General features: G+C 38.8%; 1 pseudogene; it reads left to right on the top strand.

Moving 5' to 3' along the window:
• Window positions 1-288: 288 nt before the first annotated feature.
• LOC138097460 (flavin-containing monooxygenase 5-like) lies at window positions 289-24,804 on the top strand (annotated as a pseudogene).
• Window positions 24,805-25,422: the final 618 nt, after the last annotated feature.

Raw genomic sequence — 25,422 nt, 5'->3', positions numbered from 1 at the left:
CTATCAAAAAAGAAACGTAAAAATGTGAGCTCATATGATCAGAAAAATTTTAGGAATCAAACCATTTACAAATTTTTTTTTTCCCTTTGTACCTGAAAACAAGAAAGCTTGAGAGAACTAAGATTTTCTGGCACTGGATGCTCCTTTGAAAGGCATATATGCTTTGAACAAGATATACCTTCAATGCATTTACTAGCAATTTTAGAGAAAAACTAACTTTATGTGATAGAAAAAAAAATATATGGAAATAAAAATCTGATTTTATGCTGTTTTCTGATACAAGACATGATGCAAGGAAAAAGAATTATGGTGATTGGTGCTGGAGTCAGTGGATTAGGTGCCATTAAGATCTGTCTGGAGGAGGGACTGGAACCCATCTGTTTTGAAGAAAGCAATGACATTGAAGGGCTGTGGAGATATGAGGTAAGTTTGAATATGCTTATACTTCTATATACTATATACTTCTAATGACATTTTTTCATATCTGGGAAATAATGCAAGGACTACAGCACTAATTTAGCTTTCAACTACTGCTCTTTTGAAGAAAAGCTATGACCAAAGCAGACAGAATATTAAAAAGCAGAGGCATTACTTTGCCAACAAAGATCCTTATAGTCAAAGCTATGATTTTTCCAGTAGTCATGTACAGATGTGAGAGTTGGACCATAATGAAGGCTGAGCACCAAAGAATTGATGTTTTGAACTGTGGTGTTGGAGAAGGCTCTTGAGAGACCTTTGGACAGCAAGAGGATCAATCCAGTCAATCCTAAAGGAAATCAGTCCTGAATATTCATTGGAAGGACTGATGCTGAAGCTGAAACTCCACTATGTTGGCCACCTGATGCAAAGAGCTGACTCTTTAGAAAAGACACTGATGCTGGGAAAGGTTGAAGGCAGGAGGAGAAAGGAGTGACAGATGACGAGATGGTTGGATGGCATCACTGACTCAATGGACATGAGTTTGAGCAAACTCCAGGAGGCAGTGAAGCATAGGGAGGCCTAGTGTGCTGCAGTCTATGGCATCACAAAGAGTCAGACATGACTGAGTGATTGAACAACAAAATACCTGTGATTTAATTCCTTTCTCCTGCACAAGGATAAGATTCAATCGATCTCATTTGCTTTCAGACTCTAGGTCCTTGAAGGAGACTTGTGTGCTTGCTCTTCCTTCATCTTCACCATCACCACATGATAGACATCCTGGCACTTCCCCAAAACTGCTCTCACCACTGTTACCAATAAAATGGACAAACTGAATGGACTTTCTGTCCAGAATTGTATCGCTTTCTCAAGGGGATCCAATGATGTTAAAAATCAGCTCCTTTTTAAAACACTTGTCTCTAGTTTCTGTGATTTCACTCTGTTGTCTTTCTGATTTTCCTTCTCAGTATTTTTCATGTTGCTAATTATAGCTCTCTTCTTACTCTTCTGTTTTTTCTTTTTTAACTTTTTATGTGTTCTTTAGGATACCTTCCTAGCCCTCTGTGGCTTCAGTTATCACATATATGCTAATACATGAACTTTAGATTTTTATCTTGAGCCCAGGAGTATGTATGTACAGCCAGGGCAACTAACACCAACTCTAAAATTTCAGGACAAAGCTGAAATCTCAAAAGCTGAGCACAGTGATAGTATTTGGCCTGCATCATGGGTATATTCCCTGGTGGTTCAGGTGGTAAAGAATCTGTCTGCAATAAGGGAAGCATGGGTTCAATATCTGGATTGGGGAGATCCCCTGGAGAAGGAAATTGCAACCCATTCCAGTATTCTTGCCTGGAAAATCCCATTAACAGAGGAGTCTGGTGGGCTACAGTCCACGGGATTGCAAAGAGTTGAACACGACTGAGTGACTAAAACTAGCCACTAGATAGGCATATTAAAGTGCTCTTCTTCAGCTTATAGTTATATTCCTGGACCACATGGTCTTCAATGTTACCATGGAGGGAAAAGGAGGTAGGTCAAAAGATACCAACTGTTAGTTGGCTAGGTCTAGCCTAGATGTGGTACTGATTGCTTGCCTTTGCTAACCTCTGGAATGTTTCACCAACACCTCGTTGGCTTTTTGGGTTTCTCATTACCTATGTTACCAATTCTCTGCATTACATTCCCTGTTTCAAGTATTGAGAGAGGAGCTCCCATATTCCTGGATGGACCATGTCTAATACAGATACATCTCAAGAAAATCTCCAATCTCCCAGTCTGATGTCCTTTTCATCCTATACATGCAATTTCTATAAGTCCTATAACAAAGCATGCATTGATAATTGCTTTCCCCTGCAAGGTTTTCCTAGCATTTTATGTGTATTCTTTGGTCTCCACAACAACTCTGTGACATAGACAAGTACCTACTTAGAAGTGAAGAAATAGATTCAGAGAAATGACTTAATGTCAATTTCCTTGCTGGAGCCATGCAATGATACATCTCAAGGACTATGACAGAATGCCCCCAAATACCACAATATGGCATCTGATTTCACTAGGTGATGCCCATATAAAGCTTTCCTTTCACCAGCCTGGTCATATTTAGAGATTGTCCTTATCAAAAGGGATAATTTTGTATATGAATGTTTTAACATTGTGGAATTCCTTAATATAACAATGCTCTTCATTTTGAAGAAGACTCATAGTTTGATCTATTGTTAAAGTTGATATACTTTAGCAGGTGTCCTTTGTTTTCTTGGTAGGAGAAGACGGAAGGAGGCAGGCCAAGTGTCTATAAGTCTGTCATCAGCAACACTTCAAAGGAGATGATGGCCTACAGCGATTACCCTTTCCCTGACCACTTTCCCAACTATTTGCACAACTCCAAAATCATGGAGTATCTCCGTATGTGTGTCAAACACTTTCACCTTTTGAAGCACATCCGGTTTCTGGTAAGTGGGACAGAGAACACCCAGCATACAAGGAAGTCTCTTGTTAGAGCCCAAAGCCAGGCCAAAGCCGTGGGCTTTACATACATCTCCATGGAAGTCTCCTTCAGGAGAAAATATGGGAGATTGACTGAAATGCCAAACTGTACACCTGGTGTGGGATCACTCCTAGCTACCCTGAGGACTGTAGTCTGAACAAATTGAGCTAATCTCACCTTAAAAATGCCTTGTTCGGGAGACCAGTTATACTTGAGCACTTTAATGAAAGCCCAGATGAGAGTACCTGCCGTCAACTTTATTCACTGAGGTCAAGAGTTCTTGAGGGCATCAGGGAAGAGTGGTCATGAGTCTTTTTTCTCATTCCCAGTCGAAGGTGTGCAGTGTGAAGAAGCACTCTGATTTCTTTCACAGGACAGTGGGATGTTGTGGTGCAGGCTGAAGGAAAACAGGAATCCTATGTCTTTGATGGGATTATGGTGTGTAGTGGCCTTTTTACCAATCCCTTCATGCCACTTCAGAAATTTCCAGGTATGTGTTATTGAATTCTAAGGCACTGGTGTTGTGAGATACTATCACTGTAGCCATTATTATTTTTGGAGAGAGTTTATAATTCTGAAAGTCACCTTAGTTTCATAATAAATATTATATTTTCTGATTATAAAGTAATACAAGTTCTTTCAAGTTAGTTCAAATAATACATTTATAAAATTGAAAATAAAAAATACTAAAATATCCTATCACCGCCAGTTCTGGGCTATTTAAGAGGAAGGTGATACATTTTAATAGTGTGAAGTAATTAGTAAGAGCAAAGATACAGAAATATAGTAAGATTTTGCTTTATTTCTGAATGTGTATATACATATATATTTATGAGTGAGTGCTAAGTTGCTTCAGTCATGTCTGACTCTTTGTGACCCTATGAACGATAGCCTGCCAAGTTCCTCTGTCCATGGTATTCTCCAGTCAAGAAACTGGAGTGGGTTGCCATACACCCCTCCAATGATCTTCCCAACCCAAGGATTGAACCTGCTTCTCCTGTATCTCCTGCATTGCAGGCAGATTCTCTACCACTGAGCCACCAGGGAAGCCCCATGTATATACACATATGTATAGATAAACATAACGTAACTGGATGACTACAAATAGCTAAGTGCTAGTGTCACTACATATCTTACAAGATACTGCAGTGCTACTTACTATTTGGAAGCTTAAGCACTCTGAATATAAGGAATCATGCAGCAATGATTTACCTGCACAAGAGCTCCTTTTTACCTCTAGAAGCAGAATGGGTATCCCGTTTCCTCAAAGAGGACTGAACCTGAGACTCCTTTGGGCTTCTCAGGAGATGCTGGATTCCCCCACTTTCCATTCTTATGTCTGTTTCCAAATGCACAGGAAGAAAGAGAAAGATAAAATTGGTCAAAAGTGGTCTGTTAGTTATTAGCGTATTAGAGGTTTAAATATTCCTGTATTCATTCAATCAGTATTCATTCAAGAAATATCTACTGAGCATGACTTTTGTGGCAGAGGCTCAGCAGAGAATTAAACAGATCAAAATGTTTGTCCCCTTGGAGTATACATGGTGGTAGATGGAGAGAGACACAAAAAAGGATAAACATGTGGAAGGTAATAACTATGAAGAGAAACAATTACCAGGAAGGTCAAAAGGTTGGTGGTTGGAGAGACGGGCTTGTCATGCAAGGCTAGTTGAAGTGGTCAGGTAAGACTTCAGCAAGAAAATAGCACTGGAATAGATACCCCAAGGCATTGAGGAAGTGATGCAAATAACTGAGGAATGCACATTGTATAAAAGGAAGAAAACAGTGCAAAGAACTTGAGGCAAGTGTGTACCAGACAGGTCCATGTGGTGAGAGTAGAAGAAAGAGTACAGGGACATGATGTCAGAGACTGAATGCTGCACCAGATCAATAAGAATTTAAAAGGCCATTGTCTGGACCATAGCTCTGACTTTAACTGAGGTGGGAGCCACTGGGAAGTTTTCAGCAGAGCAGTGGCATGCTCCAATCACGTTGACTATTGTGTTGAGAACAGCTGGGGAAGGAGGTGGGAAAGCAGAAACAGGCAGGCCAGGGAGGAAGTTCTTGCTAATTCAGGTGGAAAATAATGGTGATTTTGACCAGGATAGTGGCAGTGGAGACATAATGTGGTGCTTGGATCTTAAATATAGTTTGAAGTTCAGCTCAGTTCAATTGCTCAGTCATGTCCAACTCTTTGCGACCCCATGGACTGCAACATGCCAGGCTTCCCTGTTCATCACCAACTCCCAGAGCTTGTTCAAACTCATGTCCGTCGAGTTGGTGATGCCATCCAACCATCTCATCCTCTGTTGTCCCCTTCTCCTCCTGCCCTCAATCTTTCCCAGCATCAGGGTCTTCTCCAATGGGTCAGTTCTTCGCAACAGGTTGCCAGCGTATTGGAATCTTAGCTTCAGCATCAGTCCCTCTAATGAATATTCAGGAATGATTTCCTTTAGGACTGACTGGTTTGATCTCCTTTCAGTCCAAGGGACTCTCAAGAGTCTTCTCCAACACCACGGTTCAAAACCATCAATTCTTCGGTGCTCAGCTTTCTTTATAGTCCAACTCTAACATCCATACATGACTACTGGAAAAACCATAGCTTTGACTAGATGGACTTTTGTTGGCAAAATAATGTCTCTGTTTTTTTATTTTTATTTATTTATTTATTTTTACTATAGTTTTGTTTTATTTATTTATCTTACTTTACAATATTGTATTGGTTTTGCCATACATCAACATGAATCCATCATGGGTGTACACATGTTCCCTATCCTGGACCCCCCTCCCCCCTCCCTCCCTGTACCATCCCTCTGGGTCATCCCAGTGCACCAGCCCCAAGCATCCTGTTTTTTAATATGCTACATTGGTCATAGCTTTTCTTCCGAGGAGCAAGGGTCTTTTATTTATTTTTTTTTTCTTTCAGCATTTTATTTTTTATTTTTTTTTAATTTTTATTTTTACTTATGCAGTCACCATCTGCAGTGATATTGCAGCCCAAGAAAATAAAGTTTGTCACTGTTTCCACTGTTTCCTCCTCTATTTGCCGTGAAGTGATGGGACCAGATCCCATGATGTTAGCTTTTTGAATGTTGAGTTTTAAGCCAACTTTTTCACTCTCCTCATTCACTTTCATCGAGAGGCTCTTTAGTTCTTTGCTTTCTGCCTTAAGGGTGATGTCATCTGTGTATCTGAGGTTATTGATATTTCTCCCAGAAATCTTGATTCCAGCTTGTGCTTCATCCAGCTCAGCATTTCGCATGATGTACTCTGCATAGAAGTTAAATAAGCAGGGTGACAACATGCAGCCTTGATGTACTCCTTTCTGAATTTGGAACCAGTCCAGTGTTCCTGGTCTGGTTCTAACTGATGCTTCTTGACTTGCATACATATTTCTCAGAAGTCGGATAAGGTGGTCTGATACTTCCATCTGTTTAAGAATTTTCTGCCATTTGCTGTGGTCCACACAGTCAAAGGCTTTGGCATAGTCCATAAAGCAGAAATAGACGTTTTCTGGAACTCTCTTCCTTTTTTGATGATCCAGTGGATGTTGGCAATTCCATCTTTGGTTCTTCTGCCCAGCTGGAACATCTGCAAGTTCTCGGTTCATGTACTTTTGAAGTCTCACTTGGAGAATTTTGAGCATTACTTTGCTAGCGTGTGAAATGATTGCAATTGTGCAGAAGTTGAACATTCTTTGGCATTGCCTTTCTTTGGGATTGGAATGAAAACTGACCTTTCCCAGTCCTGTGGCCACTGCTGAGTTTTCCAAATTTGCTGGCATATTGAGTGCAGCACTTTCACAGCATCATCTTTCAGGAATTCAAGTAGCTCAACAGGGATCCATCACCTTCACTAGCTTTGTTCAGAGCGATGCTTCCTAAGGCCCACTTGACTTCATATTATAGGATGTCTGGTTCCAGGTGAGTGATCACACCATCGTGGTTATCTGGGTCATGAAGATCATTTTTTTATTGCTCTTTTTGTATTCTTTCCACCTCTTCTTAATATCTTCTGCTTCTGTTTGGTCCATACAATTTCTGTTCTTTATTTTGCCCATCTTTGCATGAAAATTTACCTTGGTATCTCTAATTTTCTTGAAGAGATCTCTAGTCTTTCTCATGCTATTGTTTTCCTCTATTTCTTTGCATTGATCACTGAAGAAGGCTTTTTTATCTCTGCTTGCTACTCTTTGGAACTCTGCATTCATATGGATATATCTTTCATTTTCTCCTTTGCCTTTAACTTCTCTTCTTTCCTCAGCTATTTGTAAGGCCTTCTCAGACATCCATTTTGCCTTTTGGCTTTTCTTTTTCTTGGGGATGGTCTTAATCACTGCTTCCTGTACAATTCACAAACCTCTGTCCATAGTTCTTCAGGCACTCTGTCTATCAGATTTAATCCCTTGAATCTATTTGTCACTTCCACTGTATATATTGTAAGGGATTTTATTTCAGGTCATACCTGAATGGTCTAGTGGTTTACCTACTTTCTTCAGTTTAAATCTGAATTTGGCAATAAGGAGTTCATGATCTGAGCCACAGTCAGCTCTCATCTTGTTTTTGCTGACTATAGAGACTTTCTCCATCTTTGGATGCAAAGAATATAATCAATCTGACTTTGGTATTAACCATCTAGTGATATCCATGTGATGTGTAGAGTCATCTTTAGTGTTATTGGAAGAAAGTGTTTGCTATGACCACTGCATTTCTTGGCAAACCTCTGTTAACCTTTACCCTGCTTCATTTTGTACTCCAAGGCCAAATTTGCCTATTACTCCATGTATCTCTTTACTTCCTAGTAGAAGTTGGAAAAAAGGAATTTGCCGGTGGATCAGTTATGAAGTGTGATTTTTTAAAAAGTGATACGTTATAAAAGGATAAAAAGGATAATGTTATTGTCCTAAGCAATGGAGTTGCCATTTCCTGAGAGAGAATAGGTCTTGGAAAAGCGAATTCTGCCTGTTTGAGGGGGCAAACTTGAGCAGGTGACAGGGTCTTAGAGATGATTATTGAAAATGGAAGAGGATGGGATAAGACTTAAGAAATTCAAAGATGAACATTAGACTTATTTTTCAAGTGCTATGTTTTAGGAGTGTTTAAAAAGATCCTTATATCATTCCTATGAGCTAGATGAAACCATTTCCATTTTACACATTACAAATGCATCTAGTAGTGAAAAAGTTATGAAGTATGCCCAGGTTTGTTTGATCTCAAAATCTACTCCCATATTGAGCCAGAGGGCAAAATGTTCATTTTGGAACAGAATAAAAATATTTTACCTTGGGGAAAAGAGACAGACGAAGGATAGATGATAACACAGGAACTTTTAGATGTTGAGGAACTCATCTCAGGTTTTTATTGTTTCATAAAAAATGAGAATAAAATGTTATCTTCAGGTAGTGAGAGGCATTTTAGTAGGACCAGGAGGACGGGGAATAATTGGTACAGTTGTAGTCAGAAATTGAAAGGAAAAGTGAACTTAGCAATGATTGAGCTCAGGAATTCACTAGGTGATGATCAAAGAATTGCTTCCAAGGGAAAGCTGAGATTTTGGAGCACATTCACCAGATAAAGGAAAAAGAGCAAGGAATGATCCACAATTAGGATGGAACAGGGCTGTCCAGTGTCACAAGAGGAGCAGAGTAGCCTATAAGTGCAGGTCTCAATGTTGTCTGAAAGATGAAATAGTACAAAATTAACCAGATATTATGGTTTGGCCACATGAGGTTTTTGTTTAAGTCAGAGCATATTTTTTAAACAAAAATAATGTTTTTATATCCTTTCAGCCTCAGAATCAGTGAGCATTTGTCCCCAGTAGGGACGGGGGAGCCTGGTGGGCTGCCGTCTATGGGGTCGCACAGAGTCGGACACGGCTGAAGCGACTTAGCAGCAGCAGCAGCAGCAGAGAGCAAAGGGAATGGTGCTAGTGTTAGTAGAAAGGGTGTGCTGGGCCTAGGAAGAGATGGACAACAAGGCAGACAGGGGTGAAGCTTGGGTTAAGAGAGCAAGACAGGAAACTGGATCAGGGCAGTATTTATAATAATGAAGATGATGGGTAAAGAAGATGTGCTACTTATATAGGAGTCAAGCTCTTTTTGAAGACTTGGCAGGATATAGATAAGTTAAAAAGAGGCAGAAGTAAAATATCTGATTGTTTAAGAAACATGAAAATTTGTTGGAATATAAAATTTTTGTTTCAGAACAGAACAGTAGGAGAATTAATTCTGTCTGATACTGTAAGACAAGCACAGTTCACAGACCAGGAATAGTAAACCAGAAAATGAGAGATTTAAATTAGATGGTCTTTGAGTTTAACAATAAGCTTAAGAATATACCAGCAGTTTAAAAGGTAAAATAACGGTCAATGCTTGATTGTGTTCTTGCCCACAGGAATCATGCGTTTCAAAGGTCAATATATTCACAGTTGGGAATACAAGAGTCCAGAGAAATTTCAGGGCAAGAAAATCATTGTGATTGGCATTGGAAATTCTGGAGTTGATTTGGCGATTGAGCTCAGTCATGTAGCTGCACAGGTTTGGTGCCTAAATCCTCTGTCTTGAGATGCAACCTGGCCCCTACCTTCTGAAATATGAGAATTGCATGAAATATGTGTAGTATGTACTCATATGCTGTTTCAATACTGATTGTTAATTACCTCCTCACATCTGTTTCCTCAATAGTGAATTAGTGATAGTTGCTCAGTCATGCCTGATTCTGCAATCCCATGGACTATAGCCTGCCAGGCTCCTCTGTCCCTGGAATTCTCCAGGCAAGATTACTGGAGTGGGTTGCCATTTCCTTCTCCAGTTTCCTTAATAGGCATCTTGATAATCTACTCCAAAAAAGAAAAAAGGAGAATGAAATACAAATAAATATTTAAAACCTCAAAGACTTTCAAATTGTTTATTTTTACCAGAGTCTGAAGATTTTACCAGTTCAGCCAAGAATTACCCCCCCAAAACAAAAGAAGAAAAAAAACTTACTAGATAACCATTTTTTAAATCTCTTTAGTTTTCATTGACATGACACTTGACACCATCTTCCAACCCCAATTCCTTCAATAGGGATACAAATTAACTAAGTGTTGTAGTTACTACAACACAGTCATTAGCAGCTGGATGGGATCTTTGTGTCAACTGTTGATATCTAGCCTTTTTGAATCATTATGTGTTTTTGAAATTTAAGACATTGCAGACATCAAATACTGCTTTCGGAAAGGTTCAAAAAGAATAGTGGGTTGATCCAGAAGAAGGCTTGGTGCTATAAGCAACAAGTCAGATGTGTCTGTATGTGGGAGTGTGTGTAACTATTTGTTGGTCTTCCTGCTTTTGAAAACAGAACTCTTCAAGATAAAGGACAATAGAGTTTTTGTCCATTTCTTCTCATGAGCCAAATGAGTGATATCTGAAGAACTGAGAAATTATCCTATGAAAGTGAACTATCATATCTATTGTGCATTTACTTGCATTCTTTCCTAGGTGTTTCTGAGCACAAGACGTGGTGCATGGATTTGGAACCGGGTCTGGGATTATGGGATGCCCATGGACACTGTTCTCTTTACTCGTTTTAATTCTCTTCTCAACAAAATTTGCCCTGCATTTTTAATCAACAGATGGGCAGAGAATAAATTAAATGCTCGCTTTAACCATGAAATTTATGGCTTGCTACCTCAACACAGGTATGTTCTAGGATTTTAAAAAAAGTAATTTTGCTGCTGCCTTTTGGAATCAGTGGGCCAAACTTGGAACATAAGGATGATTTAGAGCTCATGTTTTACCACCTTGAAAGTAGACTTCGGCTATCTTAGGAGAATGTTAATCATCGTTTCTTTTCTCATGTTTCTCTGGGCCATTCTATTCATTAAACTTAGAAGAAGGAAATTGAATTTCAGGCATGGTGGCAGCTTCATCTGTCCCCACTCTTGATGTTTTCAAGCTACTGTGCACTTTTTCTTTAGGCTCTGAAACCTTAGACTGTAGAGAAGCAAATAATATACTATGCCATAAAAATAAACTCCATCTTTCTGAGGCAAATTTTCAAAAAGTCAGGAATCTGGTAAGATTCCATCAAAAAGATGGAAGACTTGTGAGAGAGTCCTTTGAAATTCAATACATTCTTTCTTTCTCTTGAATAGAAATCTGAATCCAGACACCTGTGGTGTGAATCCTAGTGTCACCACTTTATAGGTGTGTGATATTGATCAGATTTACTCAACTATTTGTGCCTCATCTTCCTTATATATAAAATGGTGAAAATATTCACCAATTCAGTGGCTGTTTTGAACATTAAAGAGGAAAATACATATAAAGTTTACACTAGTCCCAAACACATAATAAATGTTCATCAATTTTCTCTTGTTTTATTGTCTAATTAATTTTTTAAACATATTAAAACTATACTCATGGGATTTTAGTTTATGGAGGTGAGTGAGCAGCAACATGGAGAGGTCAATGACATTGTAAGGAGAATGTATTACTTACATTTTCTAAGAGAAAGAGACATACCAAGCCATGCAAGGCCACATGGGAATTTATTCAGCTAGAAACAGAAACAAGGGGAAAACAGATACTAGAGACTTGATTGGGGTTTCTATGGGACAAGCAGGGCAGTTCAGTTCAGTGCAGTTCAGTCACGCAGTCGTGTCTGACTCTGTGACCCCATGAATTGCAGCACGCCAGGTCTCCCTGTCCATTACCAACTCCCAGAGTTCACCCAAACTCATGTCCATGGAGTCAATGATGCCATCCAGCCATCTCATCCTCTGTCATCCCCTTCTCCACCTGCCCCCAATCCCTCCCAGCATCAGAGTCTTCCAATGAGTCAACTCTTCTCATGAGGTGGCCACAGTACTGGAGTTTCAGCTTTAGCACCATTCCTTCCGAAGAAATCCCAGGGCTGATCCCCTTTAGAATGGACTGGTTGGATCTCCTTGCAGGCCAAGGGACTCTCAAGAGTCTTCTCCAACACCACAGTTCAAAAGCATCAATTCTTCGGCGCTCAGCTTTCTTTAGAGTCCAACTCTCACATCCATACATGACCGCAGGAAAAACCATAGCCTTGACTAGATGGACATTTGTTGGCAAAGTAATGTCTCTGCTTTTGAATATGCTCTCTAGGTTGGTCATAATTTTCCTTCCAAGAAGTAAGCATCTTTTAATTTCATGGCTGCAATTACCATCTGCAGTGATTTGGGAGCCCCCCAAAAAATAAAGTCTGACACTGTTTCCACTGTTTCCCCATCTATTTCCCATGAAGTGATGTTACCAGATGCCATGATCTTCACTTTCTGAATGTTGAGCTTTAAGCCAACTTTTTCACTCTCCTCTTTTACTTTCATCAAGAGGCTTTTTAGTTCCTCTTCACTTTTTGCCATAAGGGTAGTATGATCTGCATATCTGAGGTTATTGATATTTCTCCTGGCAATCTTGATTGCAGCTTGCGTTTCTTCCAGCCCAGCATTTCTCATGATGTACTCTGCATATAAGTTAAATAAACAGGGTGATAACATGCAGCCTTGACAATATACAGAAAATATACAGGCAGGGCAGGGCAAGGTAAACAGTTGAGGATTGGCTGGTTTGAATATTCCCAGTGGATTTTAGGCTAGATTTGTCTGGTTCCTAGCCCTGGGATATATAATGGTCATTTGAGTTAAATTCATATATATGTGTTAGTCCATTCCAGTCCATTTTAGTTCGCTGATTCCTAGAGTGTTGACATTCACTCTTGCCATCTCCTGTTTGACCACTTCCAATTTGCCTTGATTCATGGACCTAACATTCCAGGTTCCTATGCAATATTGCTCTTTACAGCATCAGACCTTGCTTCTATCACCAGTCACATCCACAACTGAGTATTGTTGTTTTTTGTTTTTTACTTTACAATATTGTATTGGTTTTGCCACACATCAACGTGAATCTGCCATGGGTGTACACGTGTTCCCAATCCTGAACCCCCCACCCCACCACACACCATCCCTCCAGGTCATCCCAGTGCACCAACCCCAAGCATCCTGCAGGCTGCATTGAACCTAGACTGGTGATTCATGTCTTATATGATATTATACATGTTTCAATGCCATTCTCCCAAACCACCCCACCGTCGCCTTCTCCCAGAGTCTGAAAGACTGTTCTATACATCTGTGTCTCTTTTGCTGTCTCACATACAAGGTTATCATTACCATCTTTCTAAATTCCATATATATGTGTTAGTATACTTTATTACTGTTTTTCTTTCTGGCTTACTTCACTCTGTATAATCGGCTCCAGTTTCCTCCACCTCAGTAGAACTGATTCAAATGTATTCTTTTTAATTGCTGAGTAATACTCCATTGTGTATATGTACCACAGCTTTCTTATCCATTCATCTGCTGATGGACATCTAGGTTATTTCCATGTCCTGGCTATTATAAACAGTGCTTCGATGAACATTGGGCTACACATGTCTCTTTCAGTTCTGGTTTCCTCGGTGTGTATGCCCAGCAGTGGGATTGCTTGGTCATAAGGCAGTTCTATTTCCACTTTTTAAAGGAATCTCCACACTGTTCTCCATAGTGGCTGTACTAGTTTGCATTCCCACCAACAGTGTAAGACGGTTCCCTTTTCTCCACACTCTCTCCAGCATTTATTGCTTTTTGACTTTTGGATCACAGCCATTCTGACTGGTGTGAAATGGTACTTCATTGTGGTTTTGATTTGTATTTCTCTGATAATGAGCGATATTGAGCATCTTTTCATGTATTTGTTAGCCAACTGTATGTCTTCTTTGGAGAAATGTCTATTTAGTTCTTTGGCCCACTTTTTGATTGGGTCGTTTGTTTTTCTGGAATTGGGATGTGGGAGTTGCTTGTATATTTTTGAGCTTAGTTGTTTGTCAGTTGCTTCATTTGCTATTATTTTCTCCCATTCTGAAGGCTGTCTATTCATTTTGCTTTAGTTTCCTTTGTTGTGCAGAAGCTTTTAATTTTAATTAGGTCCCATTTGTTTATTCTTGCTTTTATTTCCAGTATTCTGGGAGGTGGGTCATAGAGAATCCTTCTGTGATGTATGTCAGAGAGTGTTTTGCCTATGTTCTCCTCTAGGAGTTTTATAGCTTTTGGTCTTACGTTCATATCTTTAATCCATTTTGAGTTTATTTTTGTGTGTGGTATTAGAAAGTGATCTAGCAATCAGAATCCAACAACACATTAAAAAGATCATACACCATGACCAAGTGGGCTTTATCCCAGGGGTGCAAGGATTCTTCAATATCCACAAATCAATCAATGTAACACACCACATTAACAAATTGAAAAATAAAAGCCATATGATTAATCTCAATAGATGCAGAGAAAGCCTTTGACAAAATTAAACATCCATTTATGATAAAAACTCTCCAGAAAGCAGGAATAGAAGGAACATACCTCAACATAATAAAAGCTATATATGACAAACCCACAGCAAACATTATCCTCAGTGGTGAAAAATTGAAAGCATTTCCCCTAAAGTCAGGAACAAGACAAGGGTGCTCACTCTCACCACTACTATTCAACATAGTTTTGGAAGTTTTGGCCACAGCGATCAGAGCAGAAAAAGAAATAAAAGGAATCCAAATTGGAAAAGAAGAAGTAAAACTCTCACTGTTTGCAGATGACATGATCCTCTACATAGAAAGCACTAAAGACTCCACCAGAAAATTACTAGAGCTAATCAGTGAGTATAGTAAAGTTGCAGGATATAAAATCAACACACAGAAATCCCTTGCATTCCTATACACTAATAATGAGAAAATAGAAAAAGAAATTAAGAAACAATTCCATTCACCATTGCAACGAAAAGAATAAAATACTTAGGAATATATCTACCGAAAGAAACTAAAGACTTACATATAGAAAACTATAAAACACTGGTGAAAGAAATCAAAGAGGACACTAACAGATGGTGAAATATACCATGTTCATGGATTGAAAGAATCAACATAGTGAAAATGAGTATACTACCCAAAGCAATCTATAGATTCAATGCAATACCTATTAAGCTACTAGCAGTATATTTCACAGAAATAGAACAAATAATTTCACCATTTGTATGGAAATACAAAAAACCTTGAATAGCCAAAGCAATCTTGAGAAACAAGAATGGAACTGGAGGAATCAACCTGCCTGACTTCAGGCTCTACTACAAAGCCACAGTCATCAAGACAGTATGGTACTGGCACAAAGACAGAAATATAGACCAATGGAACCAAATAGAAAGCCCAGAGATAAATCCACATACCTATGGACACCTTATCTTCGACAAAGGAGGCAAGAATATACAATGGACTAAAGACAATCTCTTTAACTAGTGGTGCTGGGAAAACTGGTCACCCACTTAAAAGAATGAAACTAGATCACTTTCTAATACCATACACACACAAAAAAAACTCAAAATGGGTATTGTTTTTACTTTGGCTCCATCCCTTCATTCTTTCTGGAGTTATTTCTCCACTCATCTCCAATAGCATATTGGGCACCTACTGACCTGGGAAGTTCCTCTTTCAGTATCCTATCACTTTGCCTTTTCATACTGTTCATGGGGTTCTCAAGCAAGAATATTGAAGTGGTTTTCCATTCCCTTCTCCAGTGGACCACATTCTGTCAGACCTCTCCACCATGACCTGCCCGTCTTGGGTGGCCCCACAGGGCATGGTTTAGTTTCATTGAGTTAGACAAGGCTGTATCCTAGTGTGATTAGGTTGACTAGGTTTTGTGATTATGATTTCAGTGTGTTTACCCTCTGATGCCCTCTTGCAACACCTAGCTTTCTTACTTGGGTTTCTCTTACCTTGGACATGTGATATCTGTTCACTGCTGCTCCAGCAAAGTGCAGCTGCTACTCCTTACCTTTGATGAGGGGTATCTCCTCACCGCTGCCCCTCCTGACCTTGAATGTGGAGTAGCTCCTCTAGGCCCCCCTGCACCGGTGCAGCCACTGCTCCTTAGATGTGGGGTAGCTCCTCCTGGCTGCCTGTGGGCAAGAATTCCTTAGAAGACATGGAGTAGCCATCATGATCAACAAAAGAGTCTGAAATGCAGTACTTGGATGCAATCTCAAAAACGACAGAATGATCTCTGTTCGTTTCCAAGGCAAACCATTCAATATCGTAGTAATCCAAGTCTATGTCCCAACCAGTAACGCTGAAGAAGCTGAAGTTGAATGGTTCTATGGAGACCTACAAGACCTTTTAGAACTAACACCCAAAAAAGATGTCCTTTTCATTATAGGGGACTGGAATGCAAAAGTAGGAAGTCAAGAAACACCTGGGGCAACAGGTAAATTTGGCCTTGGAATATGGAATGAAGCAGGGCAAAGACTAATAGAGTTTTGCCAAGAGAACACACTGATTATAGCAAACACCCTCTTCCAACAACACAAGAGAAGACTCTACACATGGACATCACCAGATGGTCAACACCGAAATCAGATTGATTATATTCTTTGCAGCCAAATATGGAGAAGCTTTATACAGTCATCAAAAACAAGACCAGGAGCTGACTGTGGCTCAGATCATGAATTTCGTATTGCCAAGTTCAGACTTAAATTGAAGAAAGTGGGGAAAACCACTAGACCATTCAGGTATGACCTAAATCAAACCTCTTATGATTATACAGTGGAAGTGAGAAATAGATTTAAGGGACTAGATCTGATAGACTGAGTGCCTGATGAACTATAAACTGAGGTTACTGACGTTGTACAGGAGACAGGGATCAAGACCATCCCCATGGAAAAGAAATGCAAAAAAGCAAAATGGCTGTATGAGGAGGCCTTACAAATAGCTGTGAAAAGAAGAGAGGTGAAAAGCAAAGGAGAAAAGCAAAGATATAAGCATCTGAATGCAGAGTTCCAAAGAATAGCAAGAAGAGATAAGAAAGACTTCCTCAGAGATCAATGCAAAAAAATAGAGGAAAACAACAGAATCGGAAAGACTAGAGATCTCTTCAAGAAAATTAGAGATACCAAGGGAACATTTCATGCAAAGATGGGCTCGATAAGGGACAGAAATGGTCTGGACCTAACAGAAGCAGAAGATATTAAGAAGAGGTGGCAAGAATACACAGAAGAACTGTACAAAAAAGATCTTCACGACACAGATAATCACGATGGTGTGATCACTCATCTAGAGCCAGACATTCTGGAATGTGAAGTCAAGTGGGCCTTAGAAAGCATTGCTATGAACAAAGCTAGTGGAGTGATGGAATTCCAATTGAGCTATTTCAAATCCTGAAAGATGATGCTGTGAAAGTGCTGCATTCAATATGCCAGCAAATTTGGAAAAGTCAGCAGTGGCCACAGGACTGGAAAAGGTCAGTTTTCATTCCAATCCCAAATAAAAGCAATGCCAAAGAATGCTCCAACTACCACACAATTGCACTCATCTCACATGCTAGTAAAGTAATGCTCAAAATTCTCCCAGCCAGGCTTCAGCAATACGTGAACCGTGAACTTCCAGATGTTCAAGCTGGTTTTAGAAAAGGCAGAGGAACTTGAGATCAAATTGCCAACATCCACTGGATCTTGGAAAAAGCAAGAGAGTTCCAGAAAAACATCTATTTCTGCTTTATTGACTATGCCAAAGCCTTTGACTATGTGGATCACAATAAACTATGGAAAATTCTGAAAGAGATGGGAATACCAGACCACCTGACCTGCCTCTTGCGAAACCTATAGACAGGTCAGGAAGCAACAGTTAGAACTGGACATGGAACAACAGACTGGCTCCAAATAGGAAAAGGAGTACGTCAAGGCTGTATATTGTCACCCTGCTTATTTAACTTCTTTACAGAGTACATCATGAGAAACGTTGGGCTGGAAGAAACACAAGCTGGAATTGAGATTGCTGGGAGAAATATCAGTAACCTCAGATATGCAGATGACACCACCCCTATGGCAAAAAGTGAAGAGGAACTAAAAAGCCTCTGGATGAAAGTGAAAGAGGAGAGTGAAAAAGTTGGCTTAAAGCTCAACATTCAGAAAACGACGATCATGGCATCTGGTACCATCACTTCTTGGGAAACAGATGGGAAACTGGAAACAGTGGCAGACTTTATTTTTTTGGGCTCCAAAATCACTGCAGATGGTGACTGCTGCCATGAAATTAAAAGATGCTCACTCCTTGGAAGGGAAGTTATGACCAACCCAGATAGCATATTAAAAAGCAGAGACATTACTTGGCCAACAAATGTCCATTTAGTCAAGGCTATGGTTTTTCCATTGGTCATGTATGGATGTGAGAGTTGGACTGTGAAGAAAGCTGAGCGCCAAAGAATTGATGCTTTTGAACTGTGGTGTTGGAGAAGACTCTTGAGGGTCCCTTGGCCTGCAAGGAGATCCAACCAGTCCATTCTAAAGGAGATCAGCCCTGGATGTTCTCTGGAAGGCATGGTGCTAAAGGTGAAAATCCAGTACTTTGGCCACCTCATGCGAAGAGTTGACTCATTGGAAAAGACTCTGATGCTGGGAGGGATTGAGGTCAGGAGGAAAAGGGGACAACAGAGGATAAGATGGCTGGATAGCATCACTGACTCTATTGACGTGAGTTTGAGTGAACTCCGGGAGTTGGTGATGGATAGGGAGGCCTGGCATGCTGCGATTCATGGGGTCACAAAGGGTCGGACACGACTGAGAGAGTGAACTGAACTGACTGAGCCCTGCGGTAATTAAGGGCAAGGGAAATATTGCCCTGGAGTGTGAGAGTTAGATAAGTAGTTGATCGACGCTAAGAATTGGTTGGAGCTACAGATTTGGGATTGGATGGTTTGCATAAAAAAGAAGTGCTCTTAGCAGAGGCATTTGCTATCTTTAAAACAGGTTAGGCAAGCGAGACAGCCAGATTTTTGTCTCCCTGGACAGCAATGTTTTTACGATGTCAGAATAACATAAAAGAGAAAATAAAAGCCCAACTACACATCAACATCCCATTTCTAGCTTGAATGATTGGGTAGAGAGTGTACCATCCTACTAAGATAAGGAATTAAGAAGGATAGGGAATTTGGAAGATTTGAGGAGGCTGTGTGATGATTTAAGCTTTAGAAAACAGCGTTTGAGATACTTAAGGTATCCCTACAGAGATACATGGCAAGCATTAGGATAGAATATTCTGAAAATCAAAGTGGAGAGCAGACTTGCAGTCATCAGCCCTTAGGATGTATAACAGAGTCTTAGTGGTAGAGTATGTGATTATCAGGATTAGGAACAAGGAGACTGGCAAATTTTGTATAGACACTTCTGTTATTCTCCTTTGCATGTACATGTACATGTGTGCACGCATCCATAAATACCCCTCTTCTCAAGCTGCCTTAAGAAACAATAATAGGGTTTGAGTGGCAGGTGTGTTCATTATTATATAGGTAGCAAGCATGTGAGTTAAAAGAATGGACTTATCAGCTCTCATAACTTGAAACTCAAGAAAGCTAAGATTCATTAGAAAGTTTGATGGAAATAAATAAGGAATGATTATTGAACTTTCTATGAAAACATGATTTGTCTGCATTTGAAATGTAGAGTGCAATATTCTGGACACTGAACCTCAAGAAATACATAATAGAACCAGAAAAATCTTTTGAGAAGGAGAATGAAACTGATAACGGTTGACTGAAGTTCTGCCACATAAAGATGATAGAAATCTCTCTATACTGGTATGAAGAAAGGGTGAATGTGGATTTCACCAAATACAAACTAATAAGAGCTATCCACGATGTTTCAGAGAGTAAAATTTAGATTTTGGACAAATATACATACTATATGATTAATACAACTATGATATCAATAGAATAAAATCTTGCTTGAAAATTATAGGAAAGATAAAAGAAACAATGTGGTAAATATATATTCACCCAATTATTGAGAATATAAATATATTTCAGTTAAAATATATTAAAATCATGGATGACAAATCAATTTTGTCTTTTATTAGTAAAAAGATATTATATGCATATGCAAAACAAAAATGTATATATATATGTGTATATATATATATGTAGCTTTAAAATGTAAAACAAATTTTAGCAAATCTGATGCTTACCTGCTATATGACCCTGGAGCAGTTATGCATTTTGTCTTTCTTTTTTATATATATTGACAAGATGCAATCCTATCTGCCTATCTGTTGTGAAGGTTAAATGAAGAAACACATAATATTGCCTATATGCACAGCCTAGATAAATTTAATTCATATTTTTTAGCTCCTATTATAATCAAGTAGCACTTTGGATACTGGGGAAGAATGATGACAGTGCCACAATTCTACCTCTTGCCGGGCTTCCTAGAGTTTTCAAAATGTTGTACAATGACACAGCATAATATATGCTATGAAGAAACAATCAGGGTTTGGGAGATAAACTGTTTTTAGATGGGCTGGTTATGGAATGCTTGAAATGAAAATGAAATGCCGACCCAGGAATCGAACCCGGGTCTCCCGCATTGCGGGCAGACACTTTATTGTCTGAGCCACCAGGGAATGGCTATGGAATGCGTATGTGATAAAAGAACATTTGAGTCAGAATCTGAAGGAATTGAGGGGGTAGATCGTGAGAGATATCTGAGAGAATAATATACCAGGAAGAAGAAATACCAAGTCCAAAGACATCGATGGCATGACTTATTCCAGGAGAAGTGAAGAATCTGGTGTAGCTGGAGTACAGGTGGAGAGGGAAAGTGGTAGGAAGTAGATCAGAGAGGTAGGCAGGCACCTGATAACATAGAGAACTTTAGGACTTGGGCATGGAAATAACTTTGGAGTATATTTTTAATGAAATAGCAATATATTTGGGAATAATTTTACATTTTAAAAAATCACTCAGGCTGCTGATTGGAGGAAAAATTGTGGAGAGTCAAAGGTAGAAGGAGTGTTAAACTGCTTTAAACAGTATTAAACTATTAGTTTACTAACAGTGTTAAATTTAAATAATGTTAGTAAATCTTAAAAAATGCCACGTAGGTTCTCAAAATAATGGAAATCAGACTATGATCTGATTTTTCTGTTCCATTTTAAACACTTCACCTGTTGCTTTATAAAAAAAAAAATCTCTCTCACCCCCCAAAAAAATTGTTTTAAGGAAATTAAGTATCAATATATCACTGCTATAAACTTATATCACCTTTCAAAAGTTTCTCTCTGCGTGTAGTAAGCACTGTATAAACATTATTGGCACCTTGATGAATACAGAAGGTTTATTCAGAAAATAATTCAGAAGAAATATTGAGCAAAAATCTTTTATAAAATAAAAATGTATGTCTCTCATTTTTTAGCATGACTAAAAAACCATTTTAAGTATTTTCTTAGCTTACCTACTTTCCAAAAAGACATATTAGTTTTCCTGCATACAAATTTTCATTCTTCAGATTTCTGAGTCATCAAGCTACTTTCGGTGATGATCTACCCAACTACATAATTTCTGGAAGAGTTCTGATGAAACCAAATGTTACAAAGTTCACAGAAACATCAGCCATCTTTGAGGATGGCACAGAAGAGGATGTGGACGTTGTCATCTTTGCCACAGGATACACTTATTCTTTCCCATTTTTGGAAAATAATTCAACAGTTCTGGATATCCAGCGTTCCATGTATAAATTTGTTTTCCCTCCTGAGCTAGAAAAACCAACGCTAGCTTTCATTGGCATCCTCCAGCCAGTAGGAGCCACTATTCCCACATCAGAACTCCAGAGCCGATGGGCTGTACATGTATTCAAGGGTATGTCGTGACCTTTTGCATATTTACAAAAAATAACCATCCAGATAATGTGATTTCAGAGGCACTGCAGAAGTCTTCTGCTGCAAACATATCTGAAGCTCACCTTTACAGTATTTGAAATTCTGCTTCTTGAGATTTTTTACTTCAGTGTTTGATGGCTATGTAATCTTTAGGATTCCCATATGAAAATGAAGATTAAAAAACTACTACCTAAATATATCAACTGACAACTTATTGGCAAATAATTCTTTAAAGCGCATCAGCGAGGAACCCAATATAGGAAATGAGGCCAGGAGAAGAAAGACCTCAACCTAAAGTACACATGGGAAATAACAATTATCCTACCTCCCAATCTTTCTAGAATATTTCTGGAGTGATCCACAACTACAGGGAGCATTGGTGTTTTGTTTTGGTTTTTTTTGCCCATCGCTCAAGTTTAAAATATAAAAAGGACAAGCAGAGTCACAGAATTATGAACTGTGAGTTATGAAAATTATGGCAGAGTCATAGAGTAACTGGAATAGGGCCATAGCAAAATTAAAAGAGCAAGAGCTTTGTAACCTAGTGGGCTCTCATTAAAACCCAGTTCCTCCACATGCTGACTGCATGGTCTTGACCTATTACTTGACCTCCACAATTCCCTCACTTATAAAAATGAAATAATTAGGTGTATTGTGCAGAGCGGTGAGAATTAACAATTAAGCATTTGTCTTTTGTAAGCCTTCAATGAATGTTGATTGTATGAATCAAGATTAGCCATGGTGCTAATTTTTTAATTATTTTTCTTTTTTATATCATAACTTTTAGGTTTAGAATAGATTGAAGACAGAGTCAAATCAACCTTAATGAAATGATGTCAATCACATTGGAATAGTTCTGCTCATTTCTTTGTTCCTTCTTTAAAATGTTTCCCATATGTTCCTAATAGATTCTGCTTCTTGAAATGTAGGATATTTTTCATTAAAAGAAGGAATAATTATGGGAAAGTGTTTTGCATGATTTAAGATGAAAAATCAAGAAGAAATCTCTATCCAATGAAGACAATCAGGAGTCATTGACTCGCCATTAGTAGCTATTGAAAAGCTAAGTGATAGCATAAATGAACAAGTATAGCTCACTGTTTAAAAGAGAATCAGAAAAAATATGCTGGTTATGGAACTACACACACACTACTTTGTGCCTTCCTTCAGTTCATTCTTCTTTGTGAGATGTGAGATCTGCCAGTCAAATTGTGCGGAGAAGGCAATGGCACCCCACTCCAGCACTCTTGCCTGGAAAATCCCATGGATGGAGGAGCCTGGTAGGCTTCAGTCCATAGGGTCGCTAAGAGTGGGACAAGACTGAGCGACTTCACTTTCACTTTTCACTTTCATGCATTGGAGAAGGAAATGGCAACCCACTCCAATGTTCTTGCCTGGAGAATCCCAGGGACAGGGGAGCCTGGTTGGCTGCCGTCTATGGGGTCGCAGAGAGTCAGACACAACTGAAGCGACTTAGCAGCAGCAGCAGCAGTCAAGATGTGAAGTCATTAAAGCCATGTTTTTGCATGTGTGAGGCATGTGCACCTGATAGAACAGTGAATGTAGGGCAACCCAGAGCAGCTCCTGAATCCATCGCTCCCACTCTTATGCTATCTCATGATGTTCTCCACCAAACAGATCCTCCTATTACACATTTCTTCCTCAAACCACACCTTTTCAATAGGAAAATCATTTTCACATTTGAAATTTCTTTCCTAGGATTGAACAAATTACCTTCAGTGAGTGGCATGATGGCTGACAAGAAAGAAGAGAACCAAAGCTGAAAAAGAGTAAGAAACTTGCTTCTTGATGAAAGTCAGTAGAAAGTGTTTAGGTGGAGGTGTTTGTATTTCAAGCATTCTTTATATTTTTCTCATGATGGAATCTGTCTATTTGACTGGAGGAGATCTCAAATTATCAACTTTTTAATTTCCTCTTAATTATGCATAAGTATCATATATGGAGGACTTATTGAATGGAATGGGTAGAGAATGGTCCAACTTGGAAACTGTAGAATTTTATTTAAAGTTTATAGAACACTTTATATAACATATAATTATAAATTTGTGTCATGCTGTAGCCTTAGAGATGTAAAGCGTCTGAAAATATATGATGAAATGAAGGATTGTTTCACTCTTTTAACGTGTTGAAAAAAAAAAAAAAACCAATGTGAGAAATGAGATAGGAGACCATTACAGGATCCAATTAAAATGCTAATGTTTGGTTAGGAGCTTGTGGACTGTACCAAACCTTCTTAAAGGAAAATTATTCTAAACCACTAGTGTTGGGGATATAATTTATTCCTATTTAGCAAATATCTACTGAGAATCTACAGTGTGGAGGTCACAGCATGTTCTCAATGAGAAATAAAAGGTTTTATTTTAAGAATCATAATCTGTTATCCAGTAACTTTGGTTTAGGAGGGTGAAGATTTGCATTTCAGTAATATTTAAAATGAAATTAATATCACACATATATGTACAATTCTTGTAGCATATTCCACAGTGTAGTCATCACCACTGACTTAACCAAACGAGACTATATCCTAATTGAGAATTAAATTCATAGGCAAAGAAAATTTAAGAAAAGACAAAAATCTTCTGAAACCCACTTATTAATATCCAAGATCCTTGGAAGGATTTGTTGGGGGAAAAAACACTGCAAGAAAATTTTGTTTAAAAGCACTGAGGCCAAAGTCAATGAAAAGAAGAAAACATTTTATATCTCATTTTTTGGAGAAATCATCAGCCAATGTTTAGATGTAATTGTGCTTGGAGAGATGGAGTTTCTGATAGTTTCCTCTTCTGGTTTCAGGTACCTGAATTGTCCCCGCGATGCACGCAGAGTTCAGTATGTGAATTACATGGATGAAATTGCCTCTGAAATAGCAGTGAAACCCAACCTGTTCTCACTTTTCCTGTGGGATCCAAAGCTGGCTCTGGAAATTTTCCTTGGGCCATGCACACCTTACCAGTACCACCTACAAGGGCCCGGGAAGTGGGCTGGAGCCCGGGAATCCATTCTGACTCAGAGAGATGGATCATTAAGCCCCTGAGGACTCGCACCCTCATATGTGACCAGGCTCCATGGTCTGTGCCACTTTGGCTTAAAAGTATCTGTGTAGCACTTCTCCTCTTTGTTCTCACTTTCATCATTAAAGGATAATCCTCCTGTGATCATTGCTATATTGTAGGTTAACAGTAACACACACTAATTAAGAGACTGGGCATGTGCAAGTATTTATCCCTCACTCTGGACTAGATTAATGCAGTGAATTGCCTAATAATTACAAAATTAGTCATGTATGAGCATTTGGCAAAATTGGAGTCTTCAGAAGTCCAAAAGGGTAGAGTAACAACTTGAGCTAAAGCCAACTCGAAAATTGGAGATTTCAGATGAAATGGTTTATATGAAAGCTTGCTCTAGAAAAGCATATTTAATTTCTATAATATGAGAAATGTTCTCAGTTACCAGTCTCTCCTAGCCTCCTTTTGTATGAATTGGTGAATTCTTTGTTTTTCATGTAAAACACAGGCTAGGAAAAAGTTTCTCTTCAATGGCTTAGAAAAATTAACAATGAAGAAATATTTTACCAGCAATCCTTTCCACTAGGTCACATTCTACAGAATCATGGATATTGAGGTATCAAGTTGTTTGAGGGATTATTGATGATAGTTTCAGGTTATGGAGGGTGCCAGGGAGAGAAAAAGAGGGAATAATGTAAGTCAGGAAACATACGTAATTTTGTCTACTCATACTATCAAAACACATGAAATAATTCAG

This window comes from Capricornis sumatraensis, chromosome 2 (assembly GCF_032405125.1).
Source record: "Capricornis sumatraensis isolate serow.1 chromosome 2, serow.2, whole genome shotgun sequence".
Taxonomy (NCBI): domain Eukaryota; kingdom Metazoa; phylum Chordata; class Mammalia; order Artiodactyla; family Bovidae; genus Capricornis; species Capricornis sumatraensis.
Note: the sequence above shows the minus strand (reverse complement) of the source record. Positions and strands in the feature narration are given on the sequence as shown.